Below are 27,623 nucleotides of genomic sequence, written 5' to 3'. Positions count from 1 at the left end.
CAGAGTCTAAAAAGGGTATGGGTATGCCAAAAAGTATAGATCAGAAGGGAAACTGAAAAAGGGTGAACAAAGGAAGCTTTCATGAAAAAGATGAGATTGCACTAAAAAAACAGAATTACCAAATAAACCTAAAGGCATCCACACTATTTGTTCCTTTATTCCCAGGCAGGAGCTCTGCACCAAGCAACCAAACTACAGTTAATTAACTGGCATTGAACTCTGGCACCAGTGTTGTTTTAACCATGTCAAAAGTAATAAACAAATGATACTATTGGGACTTATGTGATTTGATGTTAGAGTGTGGAAATTATTGGTACAAGTTCTTCTTCATTCTAAATATTGCTTAGCTAACTCTCCCAAGAGGAACAATATAGATAAGGTACTCTGCTTGGGTGATAGAAGAAGAAATCTATCAGGATATGCAAGAAAGGGAAGAGTCTTTGGATTTCTGGTAATCTGAAGGAAGAGAAATTTTTACACTAAACTTTGATGGACCTGATATTTCCCAAGGGTAACTCCAGTTAACAACCCTTTAGCAAGAGAAGAGAGACTTGAGAGGAGGTTAATGGAGTATGAAAAAAGGAGACCTCTATAAGGAAAGAGGGAATATTTTATTCTGGCACAATAAATATGCATAAGTATTTCAGATATGTACCTTGAGGAAGAGGGGAGTTGATCAGATTTGTAGGTATGATGAGAAACAGTATGTATCACCATAAGTTGATTTTGGAGGTTGATGAAAGGACTTTAAAAGCCAAAAGACATAATACCTTATCCCAGTGAAGCATGTTTCTGAAGCCAATATCTTCACCAGAACATGGGAGAGAACAAGATCTTAGTAACTACCTGATTAGAAGCAGTATGTGGGAACTGTATGAGTTCAGTGGCTCTTCTCTGAAGCTAAATCAAGAATCCCAAAGACACATAAATGACTGGGACCATGTAAGTTCCAAAATCTGCAGTGTGAGCATCCTGGGAAGAGATCCTCACATTCATAGGTGAGATTGTAGCTATTAGAAATTTGACAAAAATATGCAACTTGAAACTGGTTGAGGCATTTGCAAAAACAGGTCAGTTCAAAATAAAGGGAGTCAGTTCTCAAAACAAGGTCTGGTTCCAAGCAAACACTGCTAATCATTACATCATGGCTCCTACTTTGAGTGTTAGGCAGGCAGGAATCCCAGCAAGAGGGACAATTCTGACATCAAGACACAGGGAATAGGATACTCCAGCTTCTTCCTATTGGAAAGTGGCAGGAGGCTGAAGACAGGAGAACTAGGAGAGTGAATGGTATTCTTTCCTCTTAACTTGAGGGTTTGATTCCGATACTGTACCATTCTCCAGAAATATACCTTTTTCTACATGCAGGGAAATTTTTTGCAAATTTTGACAATGCTGTAGGCAGAATGAAGAATGTATGACATCTATTTTATTTTTTAAACACAGGCACATTTCTTTAGTGTGGACCATTACATCCTTCACACACTTCTTCCTGAGTTTTATAGAGACATTAAAATAACTCCTTCATTTCCCTCACTGAGGAGAACTGTTTATTCTCATTGGACTTTCCTTTGCATTTCAGCAATTCCTGTTTGACCACCATTGATATCTGGCAGTTGAAAGTTGTTTCCATTTCCTTGAATCACTTTTTGTTCAATAGGTCAAAACAAGAAGTATCCCACTTGGGTCAGGCTGGCATTCTCCACATTCCCATATCCCATCTGCAGGTCTCCACATATTGTTCTTCCTTGCTCAGCAAAACTTAAAACATGGCTACAAGTAACTGCTGGACACTGAGGTGGTTGAAAAAGTAGCCTCCTTCAGAGTCTTTTCCCATCTGAAGGGTATTCTTGTCCATGAAGGGACAGAGTTCACCCTCCTCCTCCCCAAGACTCCTGAGTCTTCCTCCATCAAACACCAAAGCCTGTGTCCAAATGCCCTGGCAAGTCAGGGGACAAGGAGACTTCACTGGGCTTTGGAGGTACTGATGGGAGAAGGTAACATGTGCAGGTGTGAACTGGATGCAGAGATAATGGAGAAAGAGTGATGTGGAGGTCTGGCAAGTCAGTATGATATCCTCTCCATTCTCCTTCTGAACTTTCAGGTAGGAGCAGATGATCCAGACACCACAGGAACCAAACCCTTGTTGAACTTGTCTGCATTGCTCCTCACCAGGTTGAAATCTTGCAGGGCTTAATCTGCATCTTTGAAGTGTTTCAAGAAATATGCTTTCCAGTCAAACTCAGAGAACCCCTCAATTTCTATGATGAGTGGCTTCTTTTACAACAGCTGGAGCTGTGTCAGAACTCAGGGCTTCATGGTGATCAGTAGAGTTGCCTTGGAGAACACTTGTCTCTTTAGCAAACTACCTAAGAGGATGCACACTGGATTCTGTATCTTCCAGTCACTTCATATATCATTAATAACTGCTACAATGGGGAATGTGAGCTCATCAAATCAATCAATGATGATCAGACTTTCTGTGGTGGGGTTAGGATGCCTGTAATGGTATCTTGCAGTTCAGCCCAGGCTTTGGAAATCAGCTCAGCAAAAGTTCATGTCCCCATCTCATTGAATTCTTTTTAGCAGAGATAGTAAGTATATTTGGATGTCTGTCTGAGATTGTCCTCTGCCAGTCCAGCATCAACTTCTTGGCAAGCATGGCCTTCCCTAAACCAGCAGACTCTTGCAGCACCACTGTGTATGGAAAACTACCTTCAAGCATTTTAGGATAACCGAATGTGATCAGCCTCTCATATCCCTGGGTGACAATAGGGAAATGCTCACTAGCTCCAGGCCAAAATTTTTCTTCCAGTTTACCAGAACTTCTTCCTCAATATACTTCTGTATTTATGATGTCTACATTCATTAAAGGAGGAAGGGGATGGAAAAGTTATAGTCACTTATTCATTAGGAAAAAGAAACTTCATGTTAAGTAATAAAGAGAAAAAGGAAGAGCTTATAAAGAACCACTTCAACACCAAGCTTACTCCAAGAAGACATGATACACACCTTGGTTTTGTCTTTGCAAACTCTCTTTTGCTCCTCCCAAGATTTTGACATATTCTCCCTGTACTTGTGAAAGCTCTGAAATATACAAAATATAGTGAGCTTGATGCAAAAATAATTGTAATTCCATTATCAAAAGCCTGATAATGCAGGTTACAATGAGAGTCCAGAGTGTAATCTGAATTCTTTGTTCACATTATGTGCTGGGAAGTATATTGGCAGTTTTCAGTTTTCAATAACAGGCAGAGGAAACCCTAGATCATGCTTTTATAGAGCCATAAAAAGAACAACTTTAGCCAAACTACTCATTTAACTTTCCAGCAGTTTGAAAAAATGCCAGGAGTGCAGGAAGTAGATCACTCACAAAAATGTCATATATTGCTTCTCAAATATTTGAGTGAATATATTGGCATTCTACCTGTCTAAAATTCTGTGCAACCTAAGTATCTACCCGAGAGAAATGAGAACATGTCTACACAAAACTTGTGTGTGAGTGTTAAGAGTGTCATTGTTCCCTGCTGACAAAAATTAGAAACAATACAATTATGAATCAACTGGTAAATGAACCCAACAAATGTGGTATAGCCATACAGTCAAAGTTTTCACAATAAAAAGTAATAAATCCATGACACATGCAAAAAAAACATAAATTTTAGGAATATTCTTTTAAGTAAAAGAATCCAAAGGTCAGACCCAAAGTCTGCAGAGATAAAGTACTTTAATGGTCACCTAGGGGTTGCAGGATGGGGACAGGAAGTGATCAACAGTGGGCACAATCAAGATTTTTGGGTGACAGGAGTGTAAATTTGGACCATGGTGTCTAGTGTTCAACTAAATTTACTAAAGTGAGTGTAATTTATGGCATGTAAATCATACTTCAATAAAGCTATTTATAAATACTAGACTATAATTCTTTATTGGCCACTGTCAGCTCAGTCAATTCATCTGCCTGCAATAGGTTTCAGATATGTCATGTGAATTTATATTAAGCTTGTCTGTGTATGTGAAAATGCAAAAATCTAAGCTTTATACAACATACTACTAAGATCTGAGTTCTGATGCTGTCCAATGTCCAGTTTGCTTCCTATTCATGTGGAAGGAAAGTATTCTCCATGAGATAATTGGTTTATTATAAGTACTGGGGAAAGTTAGGTTGAACAGAGGTAGAGTGTTTTCAAGAGGAATGGGAGAAGGCAGCTAGAATGGGTTCATTTAAAACATCCAATGTTGCAATAACCTAATACCAAACTTGCTTTTCTTTTTCTAAATGAAGTTGAATTTCTTACTCATTTCAATCTTTTGATTCTGTATTCCACATTGTCCCTGAAGAGAAAGAGGGTTTTTTATGGATTTGTCACAGTGGTATTAGTGAAGCATCGCTCCTGGTTAAGGTAACTAAAGTTCATCCATTGGTATACAATACTTAAGTCAGGATTGTGTAAAAACTTTATAGATACCATGATGGCTGGCTTACATGCCTTTTTTGAGGAGTGAATCTCTATGTAGTTCATAATATATTTTGTGAGAAATGGACACATTCTAATATGCACACAGTGTTCTTTCTTGCGGGCATCAAAAAAGCTTCATGGATTAAGTATCAGATTTCTGAGAAGGCAGATAAAATTACACTGTACTGCAAAAACACAGCTGGAGTCATAATGGGAGTAGTATTTCAAGTTGGACTTGTGTAATGATGAGGGTAAGTCTACCCTTTGAAGACGTATCCAGGAAGCAATTGGATATAAACATCCAAAGTTCATGAAAAATGCTGATCCTAAGATAGCATTTGGGAAGCCTTTAGAATATATGTAACGATTCTAAGTGATATCAGCCAGGATGAATATGTTGATAAAAGTTCCAGTCATCCATTTTGAAGACTAGGCAGAAGAAAAAGAAACCCAAACAACCTGGGGAAAAATGATCATATAAAAGTGATATAATGAGGGCAGCAATGGCTGGAAAATAAGGATGAGATTTTAGATGAAGAACTTTCCAGTAGTAGTTTACTCAGAATACATATTGAATAATCACTTTGTGACAGGCACTCTTTCCTTAGAATGTTGCCAATAATCAAATCTATTTGACTGTCAATTTACATGTGACATTCAGTTCACCATCATAGGACATGTTTTATATATGGGTAAAATTAATCAGATCAACTGTAGTTAATATATAAATGGTAGTATTTTGAGGTGCATTTTCCAAGTCATCCTTGATTTACTCTTTCATTGATCTTAGTCATATTTCCAAGATATTAATGATATCAAGAATGTTGACAGTCACTAATCCAAAAATCCTTTTGTCAAGGGGTTGAGGAGTTGGTGGACTTATACTGCAAAGGGACAGATAGTAAATATCTTCAGATTTGTGGACCATACTGCCTGGCATATTTGTTCAACTCTGCCATCATAACACAAATGCACCCACAGAAAATATGTAGGCAGTGGGCAAGGTTGCATTCAAGTAAACATTTATGGACATTGAAATTTGAATTCCACACACATTTCACATGTGTAAAATGTTCTTTTCATTTTAAAAGTGACACAACTTGTGGGATGTGCAAAACATGTTGTACACCAGATTTGGCTAGAGGGCTGCAGATTGTTGATTCCTGCTTTGGGTCACTGCAAATTCCAGCATACCCAGATTTAAGCATGTAAGGTCTCACCCTTCCACATGTGTATCTGTATACTGATTTCTTTTATAAATACTGTGTTAATTTAGCTTTTCACATCTTACTAATACCCAGCTGGATGATAGACTCCTCAGGAGATATAAAGTCTCATATTTATTTGCATTCCAAATAAATTAGTTTTCCAGTGATGCCATGACAAATACCACATAGGAGGGTGACTTGAACAACAAGAATTTACTGGCTTACAGTTTAAGAGGCTAGAAGTCTGAAATAAAGGCATAAGGAAGGTCATGCTTTCTCCCTGAATTCTGCCAAATTCTGGTTCTGGGTTGCTACAATCCTTAGGGTTCCTTTGCTTGTGTCTCTGCTCTATCTTGTGATAATGTCATTAATCTCCTCCTGTAGCTGCTCTTCTGTTTTCTGCTGACTTCTGACATCTCCCTGTGGCCTTCGCTTTATAAGAGCTCCAGAGATATGGGTTAAGATCCACCCTGATTCAGTTGTCACAACTTGGCTAATAACAACTTCTAAAGGTCCTATTTTCAAGTGGATTCACAATCTACAGAATGGATTATGATTTAAGAATATGTGTTTTGTTGGGGCATAAGATTCAGTCTAACAAACAAATGCTTATAGTGTCATTTCTCATTAAAACCCTTTGAGTTCCAAATTATCACATTAAAAAATTATATGAGAGACTTACCTAGTGATGGAGGCCTGTTTATTCAAAAGCTGCTTCTGAAAAGTGGAAGTAGACGATGTTTCCACTTTTCAGATTTCAGCCCTGGTAAATGTACAATTCTCTGGGTTCATTTTGCTGTTTTCACATTTGAATATGGAGGTGCAAGCTAGAGTCTAAAACCCTGATTTTAAGGGGCAGGTGAGGGAAATTAAGCAAGAGCTGATCCATAGCTGGCATAAAATGGGGGAGTAGGGATAAATGGGGGAAGGAGTTAGGAAACAGCTTTAAATATCCTTGCTGAAGAACATGAGAAAAAAATACTTCATAGAGCAGAGCTGTCCAAGATAAATACTATGCCAACTCAAAAAGCAAGCCACCTCTGTAACTTTTAGTGACTACATTATATAAGTTAGAAGGGTGTAACTTTAATTTTATTTAACCTACTTCATTTAAAATGCTATCCAATATATAATAGAATTAATAATCTAGTACAGAAAACAATGTAGTTGAGAGCTCATGCATATTGTGACCTCACAGCCTTCCTCAGTTCTAAATAAACATGTTGAATGCTCAGTAGCCACTGGGATTAGTGGCTTCCACAGTAAATACCATAGCATTCCTCACCTGTGTATAACCATTAGCATCACTGATGAAACTTTCAGAAATCTTATGCTGGTGTGAAACACTAGACAGTTTTGTTAAATTGGTGTCTCTGGTGAGGGGTCCAGGACACCAGCATATATAAAGCTCCCCAGGAGATTCCAGAACAGACCAAACATGAAAATATGCCCAAGTGCTAAGTCTCCCTACTTCAGATATTCTTAGTGAAGTATCACAGAAGCTAAATAAGTTGTCTCATGTCACATGGCCAGAAGGCAGCAGAACAAGGAATAGTTCCAGAGTCTACATTTTACTCATTATATTATGATGGCAATTTGAGTGTAGTTGTGGAGAAAGACTTGAACTCAATTCAACAGTTGAGAGAGAATACAATTTTTTTTTCTGGTTGATTGGTTAGAGGGTGAAGAGAAGGAGAAAGTGTAAATGATAAAGGAACAGGCACCCATGAACCAGGTGACTATTTGTGGTGAGCTCTTCCCCTGTGGCCTTCACAGGGAGGATGTGTTTAGTGTAGGATTGAGTTTAGAAACCCTCCCTTTCACTGTGTTCCTCAGGCACATGCCCACACTACTTGCCTTTTAACTTTCTTCAAACTACATTCACAAAGATTTCTCCCTAGCCATGTTGCAGCTAAGGGAAGCCACAGGATAGCTGGCCATTGATATTAGCCAGATAATTCTTGGTGGGGCATCTGATTAAAAAGAGGAGGAGACAGCAGAATGCCCTTAGATCCTTGCCCCTTCATGCTGCCTGTCATATAGAAGCAATCCCAGAGAACATTCTTGTGGCCCTGACATTTAAAGCCACATAAGGGCAGTAGAACAGTAAGAGAAAAACTGGATCCCACCACACCTGTGTGTACCCAGATTTCAATGTGAAGTCCAGGATTTACCTGCTGAATTCAGCTGAAGCTGCCCCATATGTGAAATCTGTAGATAATATCCTATGCCAAAAACATGACTGTCATCCCTACTTCCTCAAACACCACACCTGCCATATGTCATGCCTGCCCTATGCAATGCTTCCAATTCTATTATTGTGGTTTTAAGTACATTTTATTGAGCAGCCTACAGTTTTCTAAGCTTTTTCTTCATTTTTAATGTAAAGTTCATGAAAAGTTAACTATTAACCATTCTGAAGTATACATCTGATGGACATTTACTACATTCCCAATGTTGTACAACCAATCTATTTAGTTCCAGTACATTTCATCACCTACAAAGGAGACCCTACACCCATTAAGTTTTCACTCCTCACTCCTCATTCCCTTTTCCCAGGCCCCTAGCAACCACTAGCCTCCTTTCTGTCTCTATGGAATTACCTCTTCTGGAAACTTCATATAAATGATTCTCACATCATATGAAAACATACCTGAAAATTTTTAAAGATCAAATGTAGTAGCTAAAACCACCTAACACTTTTAGGTCCCTGTGAGCCTCTTAAAGTTTTATACAGATCTAGTAGAAAGGGCATTTTTATGAGTGTTCTTCCTCAGATTAACAGGCAACTGTGACTCTGTTGCCCCTTTCCTCCCTCCACAGAGGCAAAGAAGCCCTGCTCAAAGGTCCTCAATGTTTCGATTTTTCTTCTGGTTTATGAAATCCTTCCTGCTTCTGTGATCCTCTTAGAGTTGATTTGCAGTTACATTTACCAACATTTTCTTTGCTCTTTAAGTTTTGCCCTAGGTTTCTTAACACCATTCCAGTGTGTTCAGGGGACATCAATCAATGTTGCACGTGACAATCCCATGGAGAAATTTCAGAAGTGCTAATGCTCTGTTATGGTCACCATTTCAGGAAATTCCTCAGCTCTGGGTAGACTGTGATTGATGGCAATCTAGACAAATCACCTCAGGATCTCTGGAGATGGAGTCTAGACATGTGTCATCTAAGCACCCTAGGTGATTCCAATGTGCAATCAAGCTTGAGAGCCAATGATAGCCCATTGAGAACATATGTTCTCTGGGGAAAAAGCCAACTTCCTGGGACAATTTGACTTTCAGAACTCAGTTTACCCTCATGTTTCAAGAAAGATAAGTTTCAAAATGGAAGGTCACCTAAAGTCATCACATATTTTATAGAAAGATAAAATTTATATGAGTATAGGAAAGTCCATAGATACAGAAAACAGACTGACTTGCCAGGGGCTGGGGAAAAGGAGTGGGGACTGGCTGTTTAATGGCTACAGTGTCTCCCATTAGAGAGATGAATACATTTTGCAAGTTGGTAGAGTTGCTTTGGCTGCAAATATCAGGACTGAATTAAATGCCACCAAGTTATACAAGTATAAAATATTATTTGTTATTTTACATTATGTGGATTTCACTTCACAAATGTAAAAAAGAAGTGGTACCTACAAAAAGAAGTAGTACCTACAAAAATTCATACATCTGGGAAAGTTTGCATAAAGAGGACTCAGTTTTTTTAAAATTCCATTGTTAACTCCCATTAGGAAATTTCAGCCTCAAAAGCTGACAGAAGGTATATGACTGTCACTCAAAATCTTAAAGGCATATACACATCACCTTGAAGATTGTGCTATTATATTCCTCCCCCATAGGGTTGCTTTTTGATATTTGAATTAGAAACTATTTACAGCACTGTGCACAGTGCCTAATTTCCCCCCACCAGTAACTCTTCATAGCATAAGCTCTCCAAAATACATGTGTTCATTTTGGACAATTCTAACCCAACTTGCATTCAGTTTCCACTTCTGTTTGCTCACTGCATGACCTTAAGAACATCATTCAAAAAGACATATGGCATGGTTGGAAAGGATGGCAAAAATAAAACTAAGTCAAGGGATGGTTGCATGACTTTGTGAAGGTTATTAATGCCTCCAAATTGTGCACTTAAGTGATCAAAATGGAAAATTTTATGCTATTTATATTTAACCCACAAAAAAGTTCAAACTGAGGGGACAGGATGGTGACTGACAAGATGCAAATATTTAGATATATATGAAAAACAAATATGTGTGAACCAGTACAGGAAGCCTCTTATTAAAAGAATCTGCTTCCCAGATTACCATCCAACCATAACACAGCTCCAGGAAAAATCACAGTGGTTACAGTAATTTATCAAACAACCTTAATTCTGTGAAACTGTAAGGTAAACAGTTGGATTAGAAATATGAATGGGAGGCAGTAGACCTATTCCTGCTACAACCAGATACCCCAATATACCTTAAAAACAAAAACAGAAAACCTTCCTGTATAAAAATATTTATGGCCCTTAAGCCCAAAACAGACTTTGTTTATAGAATTGTACAACATGAGATCTCTGATAAAATAAGGTTTAGTCAATCAGTTCTGCACAGTTTAGCCAAGACCAAGACATTTAGACATAACCTCAGAATATGAGCCTATGCATTTCAATTGGCACCAATGAGAAATATTTGAATTTGGAAATAGTAGCAGAGACATCTTAAAAAGACAAGTTGAGGCAAAGGGCTAAAATGAGTAAAGTGTGCACATTATAAACTTAAAAGCTGGTTTATCTAAATAAGTAGGTTCCTTCAGATTTCTCTCCTCCCATTTTAAAAGAAAACTTTTTGATGGCAGCTTTCTCTTCCCACATGGGGCTTTTATGGCAATCATATGTCCAGCATTTAATTAAGCCTTTGTCATAAGGGTTAAATGAGGTAAAGTAGAACATCTTTTATGGGAACAATAGGTTGCAAGACACTTAGCATTTGGTGAGAATCTCAAGTGGCAAACATCATTATTAAATAAGTGTTTCTTGTATGAACATACCTAACTCATTTATTTTATAATTAAGGCAAATAAGCACCCTAGTAACAATAATAAACAAAATTAATCATATAATTACAAAGGTTTTTAATTCTCATGCATGTGTCACAGTAGCCTGCACTGCCATAAAGTCTCTCTGCCTCTTTATACAAAGGAAAGAAGTTAGCCAATGGGAAGCTGGGAATGCACCTGACTTCAGGGAGCTAGGGGGGTGGTGTTGCCTGGAGACCCTGGCTGGGTCAGAATTTTGGCCCCTCCCTCACATGCCTCCCAAAATTCTTGTACTCTTCTGCTCTATATAAGGTCCAAATGGTGAACCTCATTATATAACAAGTGTTACATATATGATTATATCTACAAATTTTTTTAAATAAATGAGGAAATAAGCACCCTAGCAACAACAAAATTAACCATAGCAGTAATTTTTGAAAATATTAATTTTTTGCCTCTATTTTTCTTCCAATTGCCAATCATCCATACCTGAATTTACCCCTGTTGTTTGTATAAAACAAAGCCTTATTGTAATAATGTAAGGATGATTCCTTTTAGAAGTTGGCAAAAGGGAGGCTAAATACTTGTGCATTTCATAAAGATGTCAAGCATTGAAGTCAATATTTAAACGAATGCAGTCTTATTCCAAAAGCTGTAATCTTAAACTGCATGTTAATGGATTCAAACAAGTGCATCCTAAAATGTAATCATGAACAAAATCAGGAAAATTTTAAACAGAAAAGTTAATTGAAAAGTGTTCTGTCAAGCTAGGGGACTGTTTAAAATGGGTCAATATAGGATTTTAAGGCTGGTGATCACTGTAGAATACTCCATTATGCATTCAACTTGGTTACAGTTGCAGCCAGGAAAAGAATTTACATGGAAAGAGTATATTTATTTCATACAGGCAATGGTATGTTCAGCTCTCAATGTAGTGGGAGCTACATGCATTTTATCTGTATACAGAAATATTTAACTACCATACATTTTATTTGTATACAGAAATATTTAATGGAAGAAAGTTTTGATCATATTATGGAGGCCTTCCAGGGGAGTACCATACAATATCCTTTATATTTAGCATATAAGATATTAAGAGCAATTTTTGGAAAATGGTGGGGTAAAATCCAGACTGCAAAGGATTGAAAACATACATGACATATACTGACTTGAAGATGAGCATAGAAAGCTATTCCTAGAAACACAACTAAAAAGAATAAAAGATAAGTTACCAGCTCAGATAGCTAACACATTATCCCTTTGACTATCAAGGATCACCCCACTGCTAATGTTTTCTGGATAATGTGAGATTTTCATGCACAAAACTTGTCATTGTGCACTGTTCTCACTTAGGCAGAATTTGCCCAACTCACATTCACATTCCAGTGGCTTAGGAAGGTCTCTCAGTCTCTGTCAACATCCTCCACCATGAACTGAAGTGAACATCAAATGGTGATGGGGTTGGGAGGAGGGACAAGGGAGAGACAAAAATGAACGTAGAGAGAAGTGAAGGGAATTTTTACGTGGGTGCTATGAGAAGAGTGTTCATAAAACTTACTGATGGGGAGCTAAGAGAAACAAACATGGTGACCTAACAGTATTTTATTAATCCTCAGATAAGAATGAACAGGATTGGATAAAAAGAACAAGAACAATGAAACACATAGTAGTTGTAAGACAGTTTTGGTCTGAAAGACAAGGGACAAAGTCAAACATCAGACATCAAAATGTTTATTAGAGTTAACTGTGATAAGCTGCAGGATGGCCATGAGCAAGCAGGGAAAATTGCTCAAGAACCACACAGATGGGTGGTGGGATTCCCTATTTATATGGCCTTTTGTCCACCAGAAGTTTACAGTGTTTTGGACATGTAAGATATGTGGAGTTGGGCCATAGGGAATTACAGTAATTTATCTTGTAACTTTTGGCAGTGCCTTGCTTTCAGATTCTAACAGGAGATATAAGAAATGGAGAGAGTAACTTGTGGTGTGAAGTGTGGGAAAGGAAGGGAGGGGTGATGGACTTTTGACAAAGGCAGTAAAGTTGTGGTGCAAAATAGGAAAGGAAGCAGGGGTAGCAGCAATAAGCTTAGTGAGGACAGAGATGTAGTGAGTGGAAGGGTGGAAGCTGCAAGGGGAGACAGCAACAGATGGCTTGGCTTTACATCAAAAGAAATGGAGGTGGGAGTGTCCAAGACTCAGACCTAAGAGTAGTATAGGACAGAAATCCAATACCTGGTTCTATATATGTTTATGGTTATAGAAACATAATATGGTTCACCTAACTGCAAAATGACCAGCTAGCATTAAGGTTTCCCCAAGGAAAACACTCTTCTTAAAAGTCAAAACACTCTCCATATTATAACAACCTGGTAAAACAGAAATATACCATTATAGATTGGACATGGAAATGGATAGCTCTGTGGATCAGCCAGGAGATGAGGCAAATCATCTTCAAGATTCTTGGTGGAAACATGGGTGAAATTAGAGGAGGAGGCAAAGAAAGCAGTTTGTATCCATGTAAATAGAAAAATGCAAACACATGCCTTTGAAACCTTCCAGTAGTTTTACAAGACCTTCTGCTTCCCCCTGCCTCTTGTCATGCAATTGGAATTCCCACCATTCATGTTTAACTGGTTGAAATTGCCACATTGGTGAGCTGTGGAGACTCACTGGGAGTGTGATGAACCACACCACCATTGCTTTGATTTCTCTCCAAAGCAGAATAAGCAGAGTAAGTGAAAAATGGGGTCAGTGAATTGAAGGTTCTTAAGGGAGAAAAATGTTGACCTTAGAGAATACTTGAAATTTTACAATTGATTGAGCCTGGTCTTAGTCAGAACATAGGTGAATGGCTTTAACTTTAGAGAAGGTGAAATGTGTAAGGACAACAATTGGTGCAGATAAGCACATAAGAGTCAAGCCCAGGATCTGAACTAGAATGATTCTAAGAGGCTTTATCTATCAATGAAAAAGAAAAAAGCTAAGAGGAGGGTGTGTAATACAGACAGTAATTATAGAGTGGCCCATGAGTCCACATAGTTGCAGTATCCTGTCTACTTGGTTTTCCTCAGAAATATCTAAGCCTCCATGTATAGCCTAAATCCCCCAAGGGAAGAGAAATAAGGACATTAGGTTCATTTTATCAGTCAAAACTATCTTTGAGTCTCTAGATCCAGGTATTTGAAAAATTAAGTCACAGAAACACTGATGTCAATCAGCTGCTTCTTACAAATGAAAAGACATGATATTGCATGAGAGGAAAATGAGCTGTTAAAAGTTATATAAGTAGTCATTATCAGAGGCTCCCTTGCAAGTCTGTTTCATCTTTTGTACAAAGAGGAGCTTGACTTGAAACCTCAGTAATCCTTTAAGATCTTACATACAAACTTTCAAAGAAAGAAAGAAGGAATTCTACTGAAAATACTCATGGTGGAATTATCATTGTGGATTCTGATACTTGAGATGGCCTGTTCTTTCCTGAGCCACCTCTGCTGTTGGCCTCTGAAGGAAGAGTGATGTGGAAATATTGAGAGTCAGAGCTTTTCCTTCTTATTTTTGGCTTCTCTGTTCCTGTTCAGGCATGGGCACAGCAGCACCACCCCTTCACCCTGTTGCTTAAGCCAAAACCTTGGCAAAATCCTCACTTCTTTTCTTTTCTTGCTCCTTCCACTCCATCTACCGAGATGTCCTCTGACTAATAAAGAAAACAAGAGATAATCCCCAAATTATTTAATTATTTGTACATCTATTCAAGCTGAAACTGGAAGTACAAGTTTTAAATAACAGCGATGATGGGAAAAGCTGAGCCTTGATGCAAGAGATTTGAGAAAGCAAAGCACAGAGCTGGCCTTGAACATCTCATCATGAAAATAAGAGAGAAGGTAGGAGCTGTGTGTAAGTCAGCACCTGAAGGTGTGAGGGATCCAGACAATAGCCAAGTTGCCTTCTGCCAGATTTATACTTACTGTTTCTCATCATAAAATTGAGTAGTTTGTTGATGAGAAAGTCACTTCTGAGAATCTCTTTTACTTTAATTGGGATATTGTCACCAAACCCTTTATCCTGGAGACAGTGATGTGTGTTTACTTGTTTGATGTGGGAAATTGTATTTATTCACCAGGGTTTTTTACATGTTATTGAAATCTGAGGTTACTTATCAGCCTTGTCATATTTAACCCACTCATTACAGCTCTGACATTTTTGTGATAATTAAATCAACCAGTATAAAAGATGAAAAAAAAAATACTCATCTAAAAGCTAAGCAAACAGAATAGAGAAATGAAGTAGGGAAGCAAGCTGCTTCTCACCTCCCCATGTACCTGGTCCTCCTTCCTGGCTGTGAGGGCTTCAGGCATAGACAAGCTTCAATATGATGGTTTCTATTTCTGCCAAGCTCTGTGATTGGCTCTTGGGTCCCAATCCTTCACCCACCATTGTTACTGACAGGTGGAGACAATTTCCTCAACCTGATTTTCCCATACTCCCAGACAAATAAGCATCAACCTGGACTGAACATTAAACTCACCTGGGACATAATTTATGTTGAACTCACCTGTGTCTCCTCCCCAGCTATTCTGATTCACTGGTCAGATCAGGGCTGCCCAGATATTGGGGTTCTTTAAAGCTCCCCAAGTGATTGTAATTACAGCCAAAATTGAGAACCATTTTACTGGAGGTCTTTGATTATTTATGCTGCTTTGAACCATGGCCTGGGGTCTTTTCCTTTCAGTCTGAAGAACTCCCTTTGGCAGGTCTAATAATGAAAATCTCTCAGCTTTGGTCTGTTATCTTCTTAAACTCTCCCTGTTTAGATCTTTAATGTTGGAGGGAACATTTCTATTCATCTTTCAGCTTAAGAGAAACTAAAACAGTTCTGTACTGCATTTCACATCCTTAAAATAGAAAGTGTTTAGCAGCTTACATTTTTCAATTATAATAAAAAACTTCTTACATTAGGATTTACTTTGAAAAATAATTTAAAACCATACCAATGATAACATACATACACTGGGTCTTTAACACTTGTGCAAACTTTAAAATTAATCTGAACCTTTAAAATTAAGCTATAGTATGAAAACAGTTCAAGGTCTTAAATTCAGCTAATTGATACTAAAGTGTTCTATTTTTGTACGATAAAGGCAAACAAAATTTTACATATTCTACAAGTTTATTACATGTATTCAAATGGCTCTTCCTTATGTTCATAAAATTTTCACATTATACAATTCCCCACATAGCGCCAACCTCTACAGGGATCATTTGAGGCGAGATCACTGTCAATAGCTTCTGCAGTGCTAGAATATGGAAAACATATTTTGAAAGCTAGTCAGTGATCACCAATGTTCCCATAAAATATGGTTTGGAAGACTTTGTTGACAGACACCTACAAACTGAATGTAACAGGGCCCTCAGGTGTACTGTGCCTCATTCTAATAAGCCACTGTTACCCTTTCCACATGAACCACTGTAAAACTTTTTAAAATTTACTTAACTATTCATTAGGGATAATTCACATTTTCTCTTGGCATTGAATCAGGTTGTTATATTTTTTGTTCATATGTTTATATGACATCCAACTTTCAAGTGATCATCTAGCTCTCAGTCATTCTATGCCTTAGCTAGGTATTTGTAATCTGATAGACTGGCTTTCAACAAGTAAATCCACTGATTGATGAGTGATAATTTTAAGTTAGTAGTTTCCCTAATCATTATAAAAAGATTTTGTCATTCTCCAAATCTAAAGTTGAATTGTTTCACTTGAGTCATTCACTTAAGAAGAGTTAATATCAAATTCAATCATTAACAATTTATTTTAAGTTGCACTGATTCTACCATTGCCTCATAGTTTCCACAACACATAAAACAAGTAAGACAAAGTCTAAAAATATTTTCTACATTTGCAGTTTCACACTAGTAGATTAATTCCCTAATGAATTTGTTTTTCAGACCAACTGACAACTAGTCTTAAATGTGACGCCTAAATTTAAACATTAGGAATTTCTTATTATACTGGTACTTTAAGTTTTTTTTAATCTTCATTTTATTGAGATATATTCACATACCACTCAGTCATACAAAACAAATCATACATTTGATTGTTCACAGCACCACCACATAGTTGCACATTCATCACCCAAATCAATCCCTGACACCTTCATTAGCACACACCCAAAAACAACAAGAATAATAATCAAAGTGAAAAAGAGCAATTGAAGTAAAAAAGAACACTGGGTACCCTTGTCTGCCTGTTCGTCCATTTCCTTCCCTCATTTTTCCAATCATCCATCCATAAACTAGGCAAAGTGGAGTGTGGACCTTATGGCTTTCCCAATCCCACCATCACCCCTCATAAGCTACATTTTTATACAATTGTCTTCGAGATTCATGGGTTCTGGGTTGTAGCCTGACAGTTTCAGGTATCCACCACCAGCTACCCCAATTCTCCAGAACCTAAAAAGGGTTGTCTAAATTGGGCATAAGAGTGCCCAACAGAGTGATCTCTCGGCTCCTTTTGGAATCTCTCTGAAACTGAAGCTTATTTCATTTCCTTTCACATCCCCCTTTTGGTCAAGAAGATGTTCTCCATCCCATGATGCTGGGTCTACATTCCTCCCCAGGAGTCATATTCCACATTGCCAGGGAGATTCACTCTCCTGGGTGTCTGATCCCATGTAGAGGGGAGGGCAGTGATTTCACCTTTCAAGTTGGCTTAGCTAGAGGGAGAGGGCCACATCTGAGCAACAAAGATGCATTTAAGAGGAGCTCTTAGGCACAATTATAGGGAGGCCTAGCCTCTCCTCTGCAGCAACCGTCTTCCCAAGGGTAAATCCTATGGTAGAGGGCTCAACCCGTCAAACCACCAGTCCCCTATGTCTGTGGCCATGCTAGCAACCATCGAGGTGGGGCAGGCCAACACCCCTGCACTCTCCACAGGCTCCTCAAGGGGGCTCTACATATTTTTTTCCTTGTTTTTTTTTTAACTTTTTTTTAAATCAACTGTATGAAAAAAATTAAAAAAATTAAAAAAAAAACATACAATAAAAGAACATTTCAAAGAGACCATAACGAGGGAATAAGAAAAAGACAACTAACCTAAGATAACTGCTTTACTTCCAACATGTTCCTTCTTTACCCCAAGAAAGTTACCTAACATAGCAACATTTCTGTGAACTTGTTCCTACTATACCCATCAGAAATTAACAGACCATAGTCATTCCTGGGCATCCCCAGAACGTTAAATAGCTTATCTGTTCTTCTTGGATTATTGTTCCCCCTTCCTTAATTCCTCTCTATTGCTAGTTCCCCTACATTCTACATTATAAACCATTTGTTCTACATTTTTCAAAGTTCACATTAGTGGTAGCATATAATATTTCTCTTTTTGTGCCTGGCTTATTTCGCTCAGCATTATGTCTTCAAGGTTCATCCATGTTGTCATATGTTTCACGAGATCGTTCCTTCTTACTGCCGTGTAGTATTCCATCATGTGTATATACCACATTTTATTTATCCACTCATTTGTTGAAGGACATTTGGGTTGTTTCCATCTCTTGGCAATTGTGAATAATGCTGCTATGAACATTGGTGTGCAGATATCTGTTCGTGTCACTGCTTTCCGATCTTCTGGGTATATATCGAGAAGTGCAATCGCTGGATCGAATGGTAGCTCTATAACTATTTTTCTAAGGAACTGCCAGACTGACTTCCAGAGTGGCTGAACCATTATACAGTCCCACCAACAATGAGTAAGAGTTCCAATTTCTCCACATCCCCTCCAGCATTTGTAGTTTCCTGTTTGTTTAATGGCAGCCATTCTAATCGGTGTGAGGTGGTATCTCATTGTGGTCTTAATTTGCATCTCTCTAATAGCTAGTGAAGCTGAACATTTTTTCATGTGTTTCTTGTCCATTTGTATTTCCTCTTCAGAGAACTGTCTTTTCATATCTTTTGCCCATTTTATAATTGGGCTGTCTGTACTATTGTCATTGAGTTGTAGGATTTCTTTATATATGCAAGATATCAGTCTTTTGTCAGATACATGGTTTCCAAAATTTTTTCCCATTGAGTTGACTGCCTCTTTATCTTTTTGAAAAATTCCGTTGAGGTACAGAAACTTCTAAGCTTGAGGAGTTCCCATTTATCTATTTTTTCTTTTATTGCTTGTGCTTTGGGTGTAAAGTCTAGGAAGTGGCCACCTAATGCAAGGTCTTGAAGATGTTTTCCTACATTATCTTCTAGGAGTTTTATGGTACTTTCTTTTATATTGAGATCTTTCATCCATTTTGAGTTAATTTTTGTGTAGGGGGTGAGGTAGGGATCCTCTTTCATTCTTTTGGATATGGATATCCAACTCTCCCAGCCCCATTTGTTGAAAAGACCATTATGACTCGGTTCAGTGACTTTGGGGGCCTTATCAAAGATCAGTCAGCCATAGATCTGGGGGTCTATCTCTGAATTCTCAATTCAATTCCATTGATCTATATGTCTATCTTTGTGCCAGTACCATGCTGTTTTGGCAACTGTGGCTTTATAATAAGCTTCAAAGTCAGGGAGTGTAAGTCCTCCCACTTCGTTTTTCTTTTTTAGAGTGTCTTTAGCACTTCGAGGCATCTTCCCTTTCCAAATAAATTTGATAACTAGCTTTTCCAAGTCTGCAAAGTAGGTTGTTGGAATTTTGATTGGGATTGCATTGAATCTGTAGATGAGTTTGGGTAGAATTGACATCTTAATGACATTTAGCCTTCCTATCCATGAACATGGAATATTTTTCCATCTTTTAATGCCCCATTCTATTTCTTCTAGTAGAGTTATGTAGTTTTCTTTGTATAGGTCTTTTACATCTTTGGTTAAGTTTATTCCTAGGTACTTGATTGTTTTAGTTGCTATTGAAAATGGTATCTTTGTCTTGAGTGTCCCTTCACTTTGTTCATTTCTAGCATATAGAAACATTATTGACTTCTGTGCATTAATCTTGTATCCCGCTACTTTGCTAAGTTTGTTTATTAGCTCTAGTAGCTGTATCATCAATTTCTCAGGGTTTTCCAGATATAGGGTCATATCATCTGCAAACAATGACAGTTTTACTTCTTCTTTTCCAATTTGGATGCCTTTTATTTCTTTGTCTTGCCGGATTGCCCTGGCTAGCACTTCTAGCACAATGTTGAATAACAGTGGTGACAGTGGGCATCCTTATCTTGTTCCTGATCTTAGAGGGAAGGCTTTCAGTCTCTCACCATTGAGTACTATGCTAGCTGTGGGTTTTTCATATATGCTCTTTATCATATTGAGGAAGTTTCCTTCAATTCCTACCTTTTGAAGTGTTTTTATCAAAAACGGATGTTGGATCTTGTCAAATGCTTTTTCAGCATCTATTGAGATGATCATTTGATTTTTCCCTTTCAAATTGTTAATGTGTTGTAATACATTGATTGATTTTCTTATGTTGAACCATCCTTGCATGCTTGGAATGAACCCCGCTTGGTCATGGTGTTTGATTTTTCTAATGTGTCTCTGGATTTGATTTGCAAGTATTTTGTTGAGGATTTTTGCATCTATATTCATTAGGGAGATTGGTCGGTAGTTTTCCTTTTTTGTAGCATCTTTGCCTGGTTTTGGTATTAGATTGATGTTAGCTTCATAAAATGAGTTAGGTAGTGCTCCATTTTCTTCAATGTTTTGAAAGAATTTGAGTAAGATTGGTGTCAGTTCTTTCTGGAAAGTTTGGTAGAATTCCCCTGTGAAGCCATCTGTCCCTGGGTGTTTATTTGTGGGAAAATTTTTGATGACTGATTGGATCTCTTTGCTTGTGATGGGTTGATTGAGGTCTTCTATTTCTTCTCTGGTCAGTCTAAGCTGTTCATATGTTTCCAGGAAATTGTCCATTTCCTCTACATTATCCAGTTTGTTGCCATACAGTTGTTCATAGTATCCTCGTATAATTTTTTTTAATTTCTTCAGGATCTGCAGTTATGTCACCTTTTTCATTCATTATTTTGTTTATATGGGTCTTCTGTCTTTTTGATTTTGGCAGTCTAGCTAGGGGCTTGTCAATCTTGTTGATGTTCTCAAAGAACCAACTTTTGATGATATTTATCCTCTCTATTGTTTTTTTGTTCCCTATGTCATTTATTACTGCCTTATTCCTTGTTATTTCTTTTCTTCTGCTTGGTTTAGGATTGGTTTGCTGTTCATTTTCTAGCTTCTTCAGATGATCCATTAGTTCATTGATTTGGGCTTTTTCTTCCTTTTTAGTATATGCATTTCATGCTATAAATTTCCCCTCAGTACTGCTTTTGCTGCATCTCATAGGTTTTGGTATGTTGTGTTCTCATTTTCATTCATCTCTATATATTTAGCAATTTCTCTTGCTATTTCTTCTTTAACCCACTGATTGTTTAGTAGTGTGTTGTTTAACCTCCAGGTATTTGTGAATTTTCTAAGTCTCTGATGGTTATTGACTTCTAATTGTATTCCATTGTGGTCAGAGAATGTGCTTTGAATAATTTCCATCTTTTTATATTTATTGAGGCTTGTTTTATGTACCAGCCTATGATCTATTCTGGAGAAAGTTCCGTGAGCACTAGAGAAGTATGTGTATCCTGGTGATTTGGGATGTAATGTTCTGTATATGTCTGTTAAATCTAATTCATTTATCAGATTGTTTAGATTTTCAATTTCCTTATTGGTCTTCTGTCTGCTTGTTCTATCTATAGGAGAGAGTGATGTGTTGAAGTCTCCCACAATTATTGTGGAAACATCAATTGCTTCCTTTAGTTTTGCCAGTGTTTCTCTCATGTATTTTGTGGCACCTTGATTGGGTGCATAGACATTTACGATTGTTATTTCTTCTTGTTGAATTGCCCCTTTTATTAGTATGTAGTGGCCTTCTTTGTCTCTCAAAACGTCCCTGCATTTAAAGTCTACTTTATCTGAGATTAATATTGCTACCTCTGCTTTCTTTTGACTGTAGCTTGCGTGAAATACTTTTTTCCATCCTTCACTTTCAATTTCTTTGTGTCCCTGTGTCTAAGATGAGTCTCTTGTATGCAACATATTGATGGTTCATTTTTTTTTTTATAATACATTCTGCAAATCTATATCTTTTAGTTTGGGAGTTTAATCCATTTACATTCAACGTTATAACCATGAAGGCATTTCTTGAATCAGCCATCTTATCCTTTAGTTTATGTTTGTCATATATATTTTTCCACTCTCTCTATTAATATCCATTATTGTACCCATACTGAATCTCTTTAGTACTGAACCTTTCTCCAAGTCTCTCTGTCCTTTCTTTGTTTCTCTGTCTGTAGGGCTCCCTTTAGTATCTCCAGCAGGGCAGGTGTCTTGCTGGCAAATTCTCTCAGCATTTGTTTGTCAGTGAAAAATTTAAGCTCTCCCTCAAATTTGAATGAGAGCTTTGCTGGATAAAGTATTCTTGGTTGGAAATTTTTCTCACTCAGAATTTTAAATGTATCATGCCACTGCCTTCTTGCCTCCATGGTGGCTGCTGAGTAGTCACTACTTAGTCTTATGCTGTTTCCTTTGTATGTGGTGAATTGCTTTTCTCTTGCTGCTTTCAGAACTTGCTCCTTCTCTTCTGTGTTTGACAGTGTGATCAGTATATGTCTCGGAGTGGGTTTCTTTGGATTTATTCTATTTGGTGTTCGCTGGTCATTTATGATTTGTGTATTTATGTTGTTTAGAAGATTTGGGAAGTTTTCCCCAACAATTTCTTTGAATACTCTTCCTAGACCTTTACCCTTTTCTTCCCCTTCTGAAACACCAATGAATCTTATATTTGGAAGTTTTGTATTATCTATCATATCCCTGAGGTCCTTTTTGATTTTTTCCATTTTTCCCCCATTCTTTCTTTTATGCTTTCATTTTCCATACTGTCATCTTCCAGGTCACTGATTCATTGTTCAACTTCCTCTAGTCTTGTACTATGAGTGTCCAGAATCTTTTTAATTTGGTCAACAGTTTGTTTAATTTCCATAAGATCATCTATTTTTTTATTTAGTCTTGCAATGTCTTCTTTATGCTCTTCTAAGGTCTTCTTGATATCCTTTGTATCCCATGCTATGGTCTCATTGTTCATCTTTAGTTCTTTGAGTAGCTGCTCTAGGTGCTGTGTCTCTTCTGATATTTTGATTTGGGTACTTGGGCTTGGGTTATCCATATCATCTGGTTTTTTCATATGCTTTATAATTTTCTGTTGTTTTTGGCCTCTTGGCATTTGCTTAACTTTATAGGATTCTTTTAGGATTTGTAGACCAATTGAAGTCCTTATCTCTAATTTATCAGATCTACAGCTTCGTGGAATACACGTTCTCCAACTAACCAGCAGGTGGCATCCACGAGCCACCTGTTCTCAAGCCAGTTCTCCCCTGCTTTGCCTTTGTGGTGAGTTGGGGAGTGAGTCTTGTGGGGTCCAATTGATACACCCACCTTTTATGTGTAGTTGGTGTTGCCCATCCTGTATATGGGGTGTGTTTCTGGGCAGTCAGGGAGGGGGGGTGGCTCTAACAATCAAATCTGCCTGGTGATCCTGGAGTTTTAAAGCTGCTGCAATAGTCTAATCCTTCAGTTCAGTCCTGCCACTGTTTGTCTCTGCCACTGACCCACAAGTTCTTGGTATTAGCGTATTGCTCCTGAGAGTTGCGAGTGGGTCCCTCTTCCAGGCCGTGCACCCCCTGGTCCTCTGTTGAGGGATGACTGTGCTATGTCACATGTGAGTGCCATCCCCCCAGGGCAGTTCTGGGCTGCAGGGCTGTGTAAGGAGGCTCCCAGTCTGCTGAAATGATGGCTGAATGGGGCTTTGTTAATTTACACTGCTCCACCTTCCCAACTCTGGGACAATCAGCTGAGGTTGCAGGGAAGGCTAATGTCCAAGCCCAGTTTTCTGGTGTGTGCCTGTTATTTGAAGCACTTCTGTCACACTGGGTTGTCTGTGGTAGCTCTGGTCTAAGGGGCTGGTGATGGGCAGGAGTGTTTCCTGTCCACCAGGATGATGGCTGTGAGCAGACACCCCCCTTTTCTTGGGAAGTTGTGGTGTTTAGTGAATTTTCTCAGCCACTGGATTATTGCCTTTTGTCTCAGAGCTCTCTTAGTTCTGCTCTTGTCTTGACCTGCCCAAATTGCAAGTCTTTGAGGCTTTCTGTATTGGGCTTCTTAGAGTAATTGTTTTAGAAAAAGAAAAAAGGATTAAAAAAAAAAAAAAGGGCCCTCCTCACAGATCTAATGGGTTATTGAAATGCTAAGAGAGAAAGAAATTAGGGCCATTAAGGAAAGGTCCACAGGGCAGAGAGATCAGCTTTTCTTTGGGATTTGCATATGAGCCTCAGGGCCTGAGCTTTGTTCACCAGAACTCCAAAAATCCTCCACTTTTATTTTGGGGTTTTTTGTGTTGTTTTTTTCTATGCCTGTCTCCTCTCTGCTGGGCTGGCTGCTCTCAGATTCTCTGGTGTCTGGTCTCAGTCTATCTATGGTTGGAGTTTGGATCAGTAGAATGAGTTTCTGATAAGGGCTGCCACTGCAGTTCTCCCTTCTCCTACCTGGAGCTGACAGCCACTCCTCCCACAGGACTGAGCCTAGCAGGGAGGGATGTGGGTCCCCTGGCCACAAAGCTTACAGATTTTGCTGATCTCAGCAGTTCCACATTTTCATGAGTGTTGTATGAAGTATGCCCAAAGTCAGATTGCTCTATGGTGTCCAGTCCACGCAGTTCCTGGCTTTCTACCTACTTTCCTGGAGGAGTAGCTAAAACATACAGCTCACCAGTCTGCCATCTTGCCCCACCCCCCTTAAGTAAGGTTTTAAGCTGAAATGTCATTATTTCCTTATCAGAAGGATTAAAGGAAATAGAAACTCACTGGCTTGATGGTTTATGGAGGATATTTGGTGATGGCAGCTCCAGCAGATTTCTCACAAGTTTGAGACTTTAAAAGTAAGCTGTAACTTGATAAACTGGGGTTCCAGTTTTGATCATTTGAAAAACATACTTTGTTATTCCCCCCATCTTTCATGGCCTGACATACAGCTCTTGATTTGTTATAACCATGTCCTCTTTCTTTTTTTCTTATGAACAATCTTCATCTGGGAATTCTTGTCCTTGGTCTTCTGTCCATTAAGCTGTTCTTGGATCTTATTTACATTTCTTGACAGGGGAACTGAAATGTTATATCTCTCTCCACCACATGCAAAACCTGCTAACAACCTTGTGCACCACCAAGAGAAAATGTGAATTTTCCCTAACAAATAAATAGTAAAGAATATTTTAGTAAGTTTTACAGAGGTTCATGTGGAAATGATACTAGGAGCTTATTAGAATGAGGTATAGTACACACCAATGACCCTGTTCTTATGTCCAGTGGATAGGTGTCTGCCAACAAGGGCACCCAAGCCAGTTTTACAGGAACATTATTTGGTGGTCACTGAGTAGCTTTCAAAATATGTTTTCCATATTCTAGGACTGCACCAGCTATTGACAGTGAGCTCATCTCAAATTATCCCAGTAGAAGTAGGCATTAAGTGGGGAATTTTACAGCATGAAAGTCTTATGAACATAGAGAAGATAGAGCCATGTGAACACATATAATAAACTTGTAACATATGTAAAATTTTGTTGGCTTTTATCCTGCAAAAATAGAATATTTTAGTATGAATTTGCTGAATGTAAGACTGTTTTTTATACTATAACTTAATTTTAAAGGTTCAGTTTAATTTTAAAGTTTTCCCTGTGCTTAAGTGCCATTGTTATGTATGTTATAATTTGTATAGTTGTAGACTATTTTTTCAAAGCAAATCCTGGTGTAAGAAGTTTCATATTGTAATTGAATAGACTTGACCTGCTAAACACTTCTATTTTTAAGAGATATGAAATGCAGTACAGAACTGTCTTTTTTCCCTTAAGCCCAAAGATGAATATTAAAGCATCCATCTAACCTTAAAGATCAAAAAAGAGGAAAAGATTAAGATGTTTAAAAGCAAATGCTGAGGAAGATTCATTACTAGACCAGCCAAAGGGAGTTCTTCAGACTGAAAGGAAAGGACTGCAGGCAGTTGTTCAAAGCAGCATAAAGAAATAAAGACCCCCTGTAAAGTGATTCTCAATCTTGGCTGGAGTTACAATCATCAGGAAGCTTTAAAGAACCCCAATGTCTGGGCAGCCCTGATCTGGCCAATAAATCAGAATCTCTGCGGAGGAGGCACAGGTGAGTTTAATGTAAATGATGCCCCAGGTGAGTTTAATGCACAGTCCAGTTTGCTACTCATTTGGCAGAGAGTATGGGAAAATCAGTTTGAGGAAATTGTCTCCACCTATCAGTAATCATGGTGGTGAAGAAAGGTCTAAGTGAAAGTATTGGCATCCAGAATCCAACCACACATCATGTCAGAAAGAAAAACCCTCTAATGCTGAAGTTTTCTATACTTAATAACCCTCATAACTGGGAAGGAGGACCAAGTACAGTGGTGGTGAGCAGCAGCTTTCTTCCCTACTTCATTTCCCTATTCTTTTTGTTTATCTGTTAGTTGAGTATTTTTAGTAGAATGCCTTCTCTCTGTCTTTGAAAGTTTGTATAAAAGGTCTTAAAGGATTACTGAGGTTTCAAGTCAAGTTCCTTTTTGTAAAAAAGTCTAAACAGACTTGGAGGGGAGTTTCTGATAATGACCCCTTAAAATTTTGAACCACTCCTTTCCCTCTTGTGCAATCTCAGGTCTTTTCATCTGTAAGAAGGGGCTGATTGACTTCTTAGTCATTGGTGGTTCTCTGTTAAAGAAGGTTGCAAACACCTAGATCTAGAGACTCAAAGATAGTTTTGAGTGGATAAAATGATCCTAGAGCTATGTCTTTATTTCCCTTCCCTTGGGGAATTTAGACTATATGTGGAAACATAGGGAATTCCGAGGAAAACCAAATAGACCAGACACTGCAAATACATGAAGCCATGAAGAGATCTTTAATTTGGGGCTCTAATTCACACCCTCCCCTTAGACTTTCTCTTGTTCACTGGTAGACAATGCTTCTTAGAATCATCCTAGTTTAGTTCCTGGGCTTTTGTCTTATGTGCTTACCTGCACCAATTGTCATCCTTACATTTTATACCTTCTCTAAAGTTAAAACCATTCACATCTGTTTTGAATGAGACAAGGCTCAATTGTTCAATTTCAAGTGTTCTCTAAGCTCATCATTTTTCTGCCTTAAGCATCTCAATTCACTTACTCTATTTTTCACTTTCTCTGCTTATTCTGCTTTGGAGAGAAATAAAAGCAATGGTGGTGTGGGTCACTACATTCCCAGTGAGTCTCCACAGCATGCCAATGTGGCAATTTCAACCAGTTAAACATGGAATAGTGGGAATTCCAAATGCATGACAAGAAGCAGGGGGAAACAGAAGGTCTTGTAATACCACTGGGAGATTTCAAAGTCATGTGTTTGCATTTTCCTATCTATATGGAAACAAGCCACTGTCTTTACATCCTCCTCTAATTTTACCTAGGTTTTCACCAAGAATCTTTTTTTTAATGGAGAAGTTGAATTTTTTTTTTTTTTTTTTGTTATTGAAGGGTGTCTTATTCTGCTGTATGGCTGTTGCTTCATTGTAGGAAAATAGCACCAGCAAATGTGGTCTACTGAAAAGTTAAGATAATACTGTTTCTCACCTGACACTGTACAACAAATGAAAACTTAAATCCACTCCCAGTTATTTCCAGTGAATATATCATTAAGTATTTTGACCCAAATGCAGGGACTGAAGTAAGCAAATTACAATATTATGTAAGGCTTATGACAACAAACTTATCTGTGAATTACATAATTTTTACAAGTACTTTTACTTCTGATAATTTCATGGATTCTGAAAACAATAACCAGATCCTGGTCTAAATCACTGGGTGATATGAAAAGATGCAAATTGTGTTTATCTGCTATCA

General features: G+C 38.0%; 1 pseudogene; it reads right to left on the bottom strand.

The window, feature by feature from the left end:
• Positions 1 to 1,762: 1,762 nt before the first annotated feature.
• LOC119533102 lies at positions 1,763 to 26,781 on the bottom strand (annotated as a pseudogene).
• Between the last annotated feature and the right edge of the window lie 842 nt (positions 26,782 to 27,623).

This window comes from Choloepus didactylus, chromosome 4, assembly GCF_015220235.1.
Source record: "Choloepus didactylus isolate mChoDid1 chromosome 4, mChoDid1.pri, whole genome shotgun sequence".
Lineage (NCBI taxonomy): Eukaryota > Metazoa > Chordata > Mammalia > Pilosa > Megalonychidae > Choloepus > Choloepus didactylus.
Note: the sequence above shows the minus strand (reverse complement) of the source record. Positions and strands in the feature narration are given on the sequence as shown.